We start from the raw sequence: 8,393 nt of genomic DNA, 5'->3' as shown, positions 1-8,393 counted from the left end.
ATAACCGGGAAACAATGTATAAATAAGAAATATACAAATATCGACGGCGAGAACGTTAGAAGGGAGGGCGCCGGATCGCCCCTCCATGATTCTCGGATTTGGTGGTCTTTTAAAAAAGAAATAACTTACAAACATATTTTAGTAATATTATTTTAGCAGCATATGTATCTCATATTGCTTTGAAATATTTTTTTTCTAATTTATTTCATTATTCTAAACATTCCATCCAAAAATAATTACTTTCCCACCACCTAATTTCAGTTTACTGTAGTTTGCCCCAATATTTTGTGTTCCCACCAAAACAAATAGAGTCTACTTATCCTTTGCCTTCCTAACTACCCACGATTATTATTCTAAACCAAATCACAGGGCGTCTTCATGGGTGATTGGATCTGAGGTCTCGTCCTCGTTCCTCCGTCACGGCGTCAACACAGCAAACCACACCGGAGTCAACTGTAGTACGAGGAGTCGTCGTCCTCGATCTCGCCCTCCTCCCTCTCCTCCGCGCCCGCCGACACGGGCCGCGTCTCCGTGTCCTCGGCCATGCTGCCAACAACAGCGATGCGGTCTGGTGTCGGCGCCGACGGAGTTCCCGTCTTCTTCCCTGCATCGCGAGCGCAGTGCCGGCCTGCCTACGTCGGGGTTGCTCGCCACATGGCCGACCCGGAGGTGGAGATGCTGCGACCAGGTTCATCACCAAGCCGCATCCCTGAACCTCCATAACGAGTGCTGTAGATGCAGTACCGCCGCCGTATCCCGCCCCCGTGATCCAAACGAGCAGGCCAGATTCGCCGCCGCCGGGAGCAGCACAGAGTCGTGGTCGTGCGCTACCATACAGCCTCAATGCGTCAACCCCGGCCATCTCTACGTGGGACAACTATGCCTCATCATAGATGACCTCCAACACCGTCCTGCTGCCCAAAAAGGAACGAAACATCCGGCTCTCGGACGACTTCCCCTGCCCCCGCTAAGATCGCCCCTTTTAAACAGCTGAGCGGCATCGCTCCTATGGTCTCCACCATCAGCTACGTGTCTCCCCCCTTTGGTGACCTCAAAAGCACATGCGTAGTATCAGTATCATAGTTGTAATTACTAATCCATACAATTGTTATTATTTCGCTGTTATTTGCAGATCTGTTATCTGTGTGCTAAAGTTGGCTGGGTACTTTGGCCACTTTCACTGGAAATATCAAAGATAGAAAGGAGCATATATGGTTTCATGCCTCTCATGTTTCGGTACTGTACCTACAAATTTTTAGATACACATTGGACTACGACATAGTATTAAAGTGCGCCACATCGACTATATCATTGCCTCCAAATGGTTACTTGATCTCTGTATTATAGTTGATGGTGTAATTGTTGTTTCAGCTGGATGTATATCTGATACAGTCACCGGTTATAAAAGCTTTTGATTTGCTTAGTAACTTTTGTTGTAGATTCTAGGTTTGTTTTGTCAGCTAACAGGACCTTCCATACATTAACAAATATATTTTTAGCTGATTGTTACCTACTTGACTTCATTTGGCCACACCAGCAAGTTACATATATATGTTGACTCCTGCATGAATGACAGCAATGTATTGGCATCTACCTGCTGATCACGAGTTCATGACTGAGATTCGAGATGGATAAGGTATCCCTTCTTAACACGAATATGTTTTGTTTTCCTGAAAGAAAATCTTGACAGTTATGCAAATTATGTTCGGATCTCCTTATTCTTATGCTTTGTTATTCAGGACACTGCCGCTTAACATCATCTTTTAATTTTCTTTATCATGAACATCTATTTCAATGTTGTTTCTCAGCGATTGGTGTAGGTCATTCAGAACCCACTCCAACATTTGGTCGGGTTTGTTACGTCTTTGCCTCCATTTAATTAGCCACTTGAGTTTTTCAAGTTATCATGCATGTATTACTGGATAATTCATCACACTTTTAATCTATAGTAGACTAAGGAGATTTATGCTGCTACCGCATAGGTAATACTTCAATGGTGAGCTACCTTCTGCATTGTAGAGTTCTCTTTTTAAGGTATGCCATTCTAATTCATTTTTTGATTTTATATTAGTAATCATTTGTTCAGTCCCTACTGTTGTGAGCTCCATGGTAATTATTGCCTCCTAATTCTAGCAAATATTCACCGGTTATGTATGGTTCTCTATTTGCGCATCACCAGGTGTAAAGGGTCCAATATAATCAATTCACTAAACTTATCTTGGGATATTCATATGTAAATTTCTATCAAATGTACACAATTTCCATTTTTCTGTCGGTGTAAACTTACCAGATTATTCATGTTTTTCTTAATTTGCTTCTGGGAACAACCGAATATATGCCCAAGGAGTAGTGAAGTGGGTGCTCTAATCTTGCTCTTTCTTTTGCTTCAGAATGAATTGTCGTCGGGCAAACTGAATAAAATACTGTAGAGAACCACGACACCAAGGGTCTTCTCCTTTGCCAAGAGATTATTTCCACTATGTAACTCATGTAACCATGTTTATTTCTGTTTACTACACATAATCTTGATAATTTTGTTCTCTTTCATTATGATTTGGCGAGGCATCGTCTATGTACTGTGTTATGCCAGCATTTTACCATCCAATCTTATAATCCATCTACACAAAGAACAAATGTAGAAAATAGAAGTGGGCTGATTTCTTGCCCAGCTTTGCTACGTGGTGCACATGTATTTTCTGCTCCAATGTCATCACGCCATGTGATCCGTCCTTTTCTAGGGAATATTAGTCCATCTATTGCTATATGATATAACTCAAGCTTTCTTATTCTTAGTCATGAGCTTTGTCCCCTTACTTATATTGATATTAGTTTGCCAGGGCTCCTGGTTCCATGGCGTTCCTTAGTCTTTGGTGGGCATACTAAAAGGTGAGGGCTCTCCTGGTCAAACAAGTGGAATGAACGCATGCTCTTTTCTCACATTGAAGGACCATAAACTGCTGATGGGCACCTCAAGTTTCTCCCCCATTTCAGCTGGCTTTGGAAATCTCTTGCAAGCTCAAGTGCTCAGTTGTAAGGTATTTCTTGGCATCAATTTAAAAGCAAGTTAACACTCAAAATCTGGTCCATTGTAAAAACTTTTTTCATCCCTGATCATAATTGTGCCATATGCCAAGCTCATGTCGAAGCATATAGTTGTACTTTTGTTTGATTGTTGATTTGGCTTGCAATGTTTGGACATTCTATGGCCTGCATGGTGATGATGCATCTAAAACATGGCAGAGATAGAGATTATTTACCAATAGATCAATAGACTATTTTCCATGGAAATAGCCATTTTGGGACGTGTTGTATTTGGAAAGTATGTAATAGAAAAATCTTTGGTAATATACTTGCTGGAGAATTCAAGTTGTTAGCACCTACACGTAGAGCTGAATCTAGGAGAGTGAAAAGAAAATTGTTTTGTTGCATGGATGACTGAGTACTTTGGCACTGATTCAAAATTTCAGGTTATCTCTAAGATCACTCTTTGTCTACTATGTGTTAAGATGAAATTGCTTGTCTGACTGGTTATATTTGCTTTCAATGACTTGATAGGAATACAGCCAAAAGAACACCGATACCCGTAAGAAACTGAAGACAAAAGACAGAATTGGATCAAAATCTTATTTGCAACTAAGTTTTGAGAAGGTATGAGTCTAACTAAATATGTATGCCTCGCTGCTAACTATGGTTTCATGTTTCAAGCATCTCATTGCTATATTACTTGCAGAGAAACTTGGAAACTGGAGAAGAGTTAGATTGTATTGCTCTGTGGGAACTCACCCACATGAAGAATGAAACATGGTCTAACACAGAGTCCCAGTATATTTACGTGAGCACTGACTTTTGGTTAATTATTCAATGATGTGCATTCGGCATGCTTCTTCATCAGCTTGGATTATTCATGTGTTGGATCATGTTATTCTTGTTTCATCATTTATAGTGTCAATATTGGTGGATATTTGCTATGAGAATTATGAATTTTATGAATTTACATATTATACGTATGGTTTTGAATATTCTAATTGAACGCCTGTATTTTTTTTACGGTTGCAGTAGGCTATTACCACAACCCAGTTTTGGTTGCCACATGTTAGCACCACGAACAGTTTAAATTGTCGCAATAGTTTCTCGCTACAAACATTTCACCCGCGGTGAAACCTATTTATCACCACCAAAACTAGTATGTTGCAATTTCCTATTACGACGTCTAAAATATTTGTTGCCATAATTTAATGCCACAAGTGTAGCGGTTCGTGGCAAAATGCCTAATGCCACGAAAACAAGAATTGTTGCCATAGTTTATTACCACGGAAGAGTACGCGCCACAAAATGAGCATCGTTGGCATATGTTCTTTCCACAAATGTCTATTGTCACGAGCTATAAGTGGCCACAATTCGTTACATGTTGCATTAAAGTTATCTCCACAAAGCGAATTGTGGCATAACGTGAGTGTTGTCACGGGAAAACATGTGGCAACTTCCCACATGGTTGTTGCAATAGCACACTTTATTGCCACAATTATTTTTTTGTGGCAATAACCTATTACCATGTGTTCAGTCGCAACGGCTGTCAACGAATGATGTTTTGTGGCAATAGGTACTTATTGCCACAAGTCGGCATGTATTGCGACGCACGATTTTGTTGCAATAGACCCGGATCCTTGTAGTGGGTTTTGCTAGGACGTGGAGAATAAATTTCATGTACTCACTTTCTTCATTTGACTCAATCTTAAGGGGTCATGTAGATCTGCGACTCGTAAGACGACCTACACATGACTTGAAGTTAAGCAGCACCTTGACGAACAAAAAGGTACACGAACTGATCATTAATTCTTCAAGGCAGAAATGGACTCATTCTCTCAAGTTTTTATTCATTCCCATGTTTCCATGGGCACCAAGTGCTGCTACAATACAACTACCCATAGCGAAGAACAGTCCGAGTTCTAAACTATTACATTACCATTTCCCTCTCTAACAATGCATGACTAAACCTTTAGCCTTTCCTAATTGATCCATCTCACCGACACTAATAAGCTAGCTAGCTACGGCTAGGCTGTAGGCTACTCCTAATCCTGATCGTCTGGGCTGCTGCTACTGCTCCAGCAGCTTGTTCATCGTGGGGGTCTTCATCTCCCACGCGTGCAGGTTGGTGACCTTGATGTCCGACTCGCCGTTGTTGAAGTCCAAGAGGTGAGTGTCGTCCCCGGTGGCCTTCCGGTAAACCCTCGTCAGGATGCACGTCCTGCCGCCGGCCCCGGAGCTCTCCACCACAGAATGGTCAATCTGAATTGAAGTTTGACACATGGCAAGCTTAGACCCCTCTTGCAGTGGTGCATTTCAGTCCAGAGCATATACACTCATCATGTGGTTCCATATATACGTTAATACGTACCAATGTCCTGAGGGCGATCTTCTTGGTCTTGGCTATGTCGATGTTGACGAAGCTGGCAAAGGTCGGCCTGTAGATCTGCGACTCATATGACGACCTGTTTGATAGCAATCACTGGGAATTACTATTGGATCTTGGTGGCCTTGATGCATGGATCTTGATGCATGTGACTTTAGTGAGGTAGTATATCTTATATGTAACCTTGTCGGGTCATTGCACATGAGGACGACGTAGTTGGTGTCGTTGGTCTTGAACACCCTGAAGAAGACGGCCGTCCTCTCCTTGAGGTCGTTGGAGGCCAGCAGCCAGAGCCCGAACGGCCCAACGCTACCTTTGACGTGCTTGTTGAACTTCTTGCGTTTTTTTTACAAAAGGAGGATGTACCCCTGGGCTCTGCATCTGAACGATGCATGCAACCATATTATTAATTATTCGTAAAGACCATACAAGGTGATACATCAATAAGCTTGAAGCCACCATCTTGACAACACCGTTGCTACTCCTATCTCCTTGATGAAGGCGTGCCGAATGTCCGGGCTTAATATTAAACAGACATCGCACTAAAGCCTAACATCTAAAGCCGGGTGTCCCCTCCAAGCCACTATCTGGATTGGGTCCCACACCGGTCAGACACACTCCCAGTGAGCACCGCACGCTGCAAGGGCCGTCACCTCCACCATCCCTTGGTTCATCCTAAGAGCAAAACTGTTGCACCGACCTTGCCAGGCTTCTCTGCCATCAACGCCACTATGACTCCAGATAGTTTCCTCCTCCTGCACGAGTCCATATCCAGACGCGCCCATCGCCGAACGTCCACGGCGCCATGCCGCCAGGATCCGCCGTCAGCCTCGCGGTAGATGTAACACCACTCCTGCTCTTGTCCTCTCCAGCCAGCACGTGCTACAAAACGATGCCCCCAGGAGGGACAACGACATCGATGGTGCCATATCATCCGATCCTGTAGACCCAAATCTAGGGTTTCCCCCGGAGCTCACACCGTCGCCGCTGCTAGAGCTACACGGCGCCCACCACCCATAGCATCTCTCGCCCGGCCTCCCAAGACGGCGCCTCCATGGAGGTCACGATGCGCAGGGCACCGCCGCCGCCCAATCCATACTGTATTTTGAACTTTCGTCCGAGAGGGGTTCGGATGTGGATAGGAGGGACCTCAGCTTCGCCTCCAAGGAGGGTAACGACGCCGTGGGACACCGCCGATGCCGGACCGGACCAGCCGGCCAAAGTTTCCTCCGGTCCCCAACATATACCACCAAACCTCCGACTGTTCCGGATCCGACAGCGAGACGAACCGAGACCAGCAGAGATGCAAGTACCATGGGGCTCAACCCACCAGAAAAAAGGATCAAGAAGGACAGCCGCCGTAGATCTCCAGCAGTGGCGAAGCCACATGTAAGCTGGGAAGTCAATTGACTACCCAGCTTTTTGATAAAATCTATGTATATATGTATATATCTTGCAAAAAATAAATATAAATTTATATATCTGACAACACAACTTCAAATTAACTACACTGCATTAAACTTCTGGCACCGCCACTGATCTCCAGGCGCCGGATCCAACGATCCGACGAGGCCAGCGGTGTAGACCACCACCCTGCGCTGGCCGACAACATCCAAGCGCCAGATCCAAATGGATCCGGCCTGAACATGGCGGCGCCCGCGACCACCCGATTTGAAGACCACACGGCCACCACCTCACCGTGGAGTCGCATCCAAGCCGCAGCTGCTGCGCCGCGTCGCCAGCGCCGCAACGCGCCGCCACCAAGATGCTCGCCCGCCGCGCCGCCAGACCCTGCGCTAGCCCGATGCCTCTTCGCGATCTGGTCGTCCCGAGACGCCCAAGACGATCCAAGGGGGAGAGATGCCCCGCCGCCGCCCAGTCAGCCAAGCTTTGCCCGGTGGCAATGCGGACAGCGGCGAAGAGAGGTGGAGGCGGAGGAGGGACGAGGAGGACGGCGGCTAGGGTTCTCCCGGGTCGCCTGCGGGGGCGACATGAGGGGGGCGAGGGGAGGGACGAGGGGGACGGGCCTGATGGCTCCCGTGGTCAAACTTCTCCGCCTTGTCTAGGTTCCTGATGGCAAACCCCGCCTCCACGTCCGACTGCACGGATTTGAAGCCACTGACCTCGAAGTACACCCCACCCTTGACAACCTTGTTGCTGACATTTACGTGCTTTGAGCGCAGCGACTTGACCTCCTCCTCGGTGTCACCTGAAAAATTCAGCAACAATAATACGTTTGGATCTCAGCACGTACGGTAGAAAACATACTAGCAAAAGACATTTTGTTCATGTGGAACCGTAGCTAGTTACCTGGATGTCGGCCCAGCATTGTGGCAGTCATCAGGAATGGTGTCGGACTCGTTTGCCCAGCCCGAGAGCACGCGACGCTTCTTTGCCAGGTCGAAGAAGGACTTGAAGGCGTAGAAGTCACCGTAGTCGTAGCGGAGGCCGTAGTTGTTGTCTGGGAAGGTAGGGTCGGGGGTGTACCTATCCTTGTCATGGTCGTGGGTGCCGACAGTGTAGTACTTGTACCGTGTCAAGTCTAGACTCACCTTGAGCACATACTTGACCTCCTCGGCAACAGTGCGGTCGTGCAACTCCATGGTGTCCATGCCGCTCTGGTGGTGCTGGCTGCCTCCAGCCACCACCACAGGGTAAAAATCCGGGCATTCCCACATTCCTGTGAGCCCTCCGTGCAATGAGCGGTGTTCCTTGGCCCACTTCTTGAAGTCTCAGCCCTGATACAGCACCACAACCCCCCTCATGTTCTCCTTGCTGCCCACCACCAACCTCCAATGTCTGCACATAATTCACATGTATCATGTACATACAACATACAATGTCTACGTGTATATCACATCACAGTATATAGTTTCTGTTTTTAGGGGACACGGTATATAGTAGTTTGTAACCATGCATGATAGATGTCAGTGACTTCATACATTAAAAAGAAATACTTCTTTCGATGTCAGAGGCGGAGCTG

The 8,393-nt window shown here is 46.2% G+C and overlaps 1 pseudogene; it reads right to left on the bottom strand.

Moving 5' to 3' along the window:
• Positions 1-5,094: 5,094 nt before the first annotated feature.
• The window catches only part of LOC119271703, a 6,354-nt pseudogene continuing 3,055 nt past the window's right edge, over positions 5,095-8,393 (bottom strand).

Source organism: Triticum dicoccoides, chromosome 3A (genome assembly GCF_002162155.2).
Source record: "Triticum dicoccoides isolate Atlit2015 ecotype Zavitan chromosome 3A, WEW_v2.0, whole genome shotgun sequence".
Taxonomy (NCBI): Eukaryota; Viridiplantae; Streptophyta; class Magnoliopsida; order Poales; family Poaceae; genus Triticum; species Triticum dicoccoides.
This window is presented reverse-complemented; position numbering and strand designations above follow the sequence as displayed.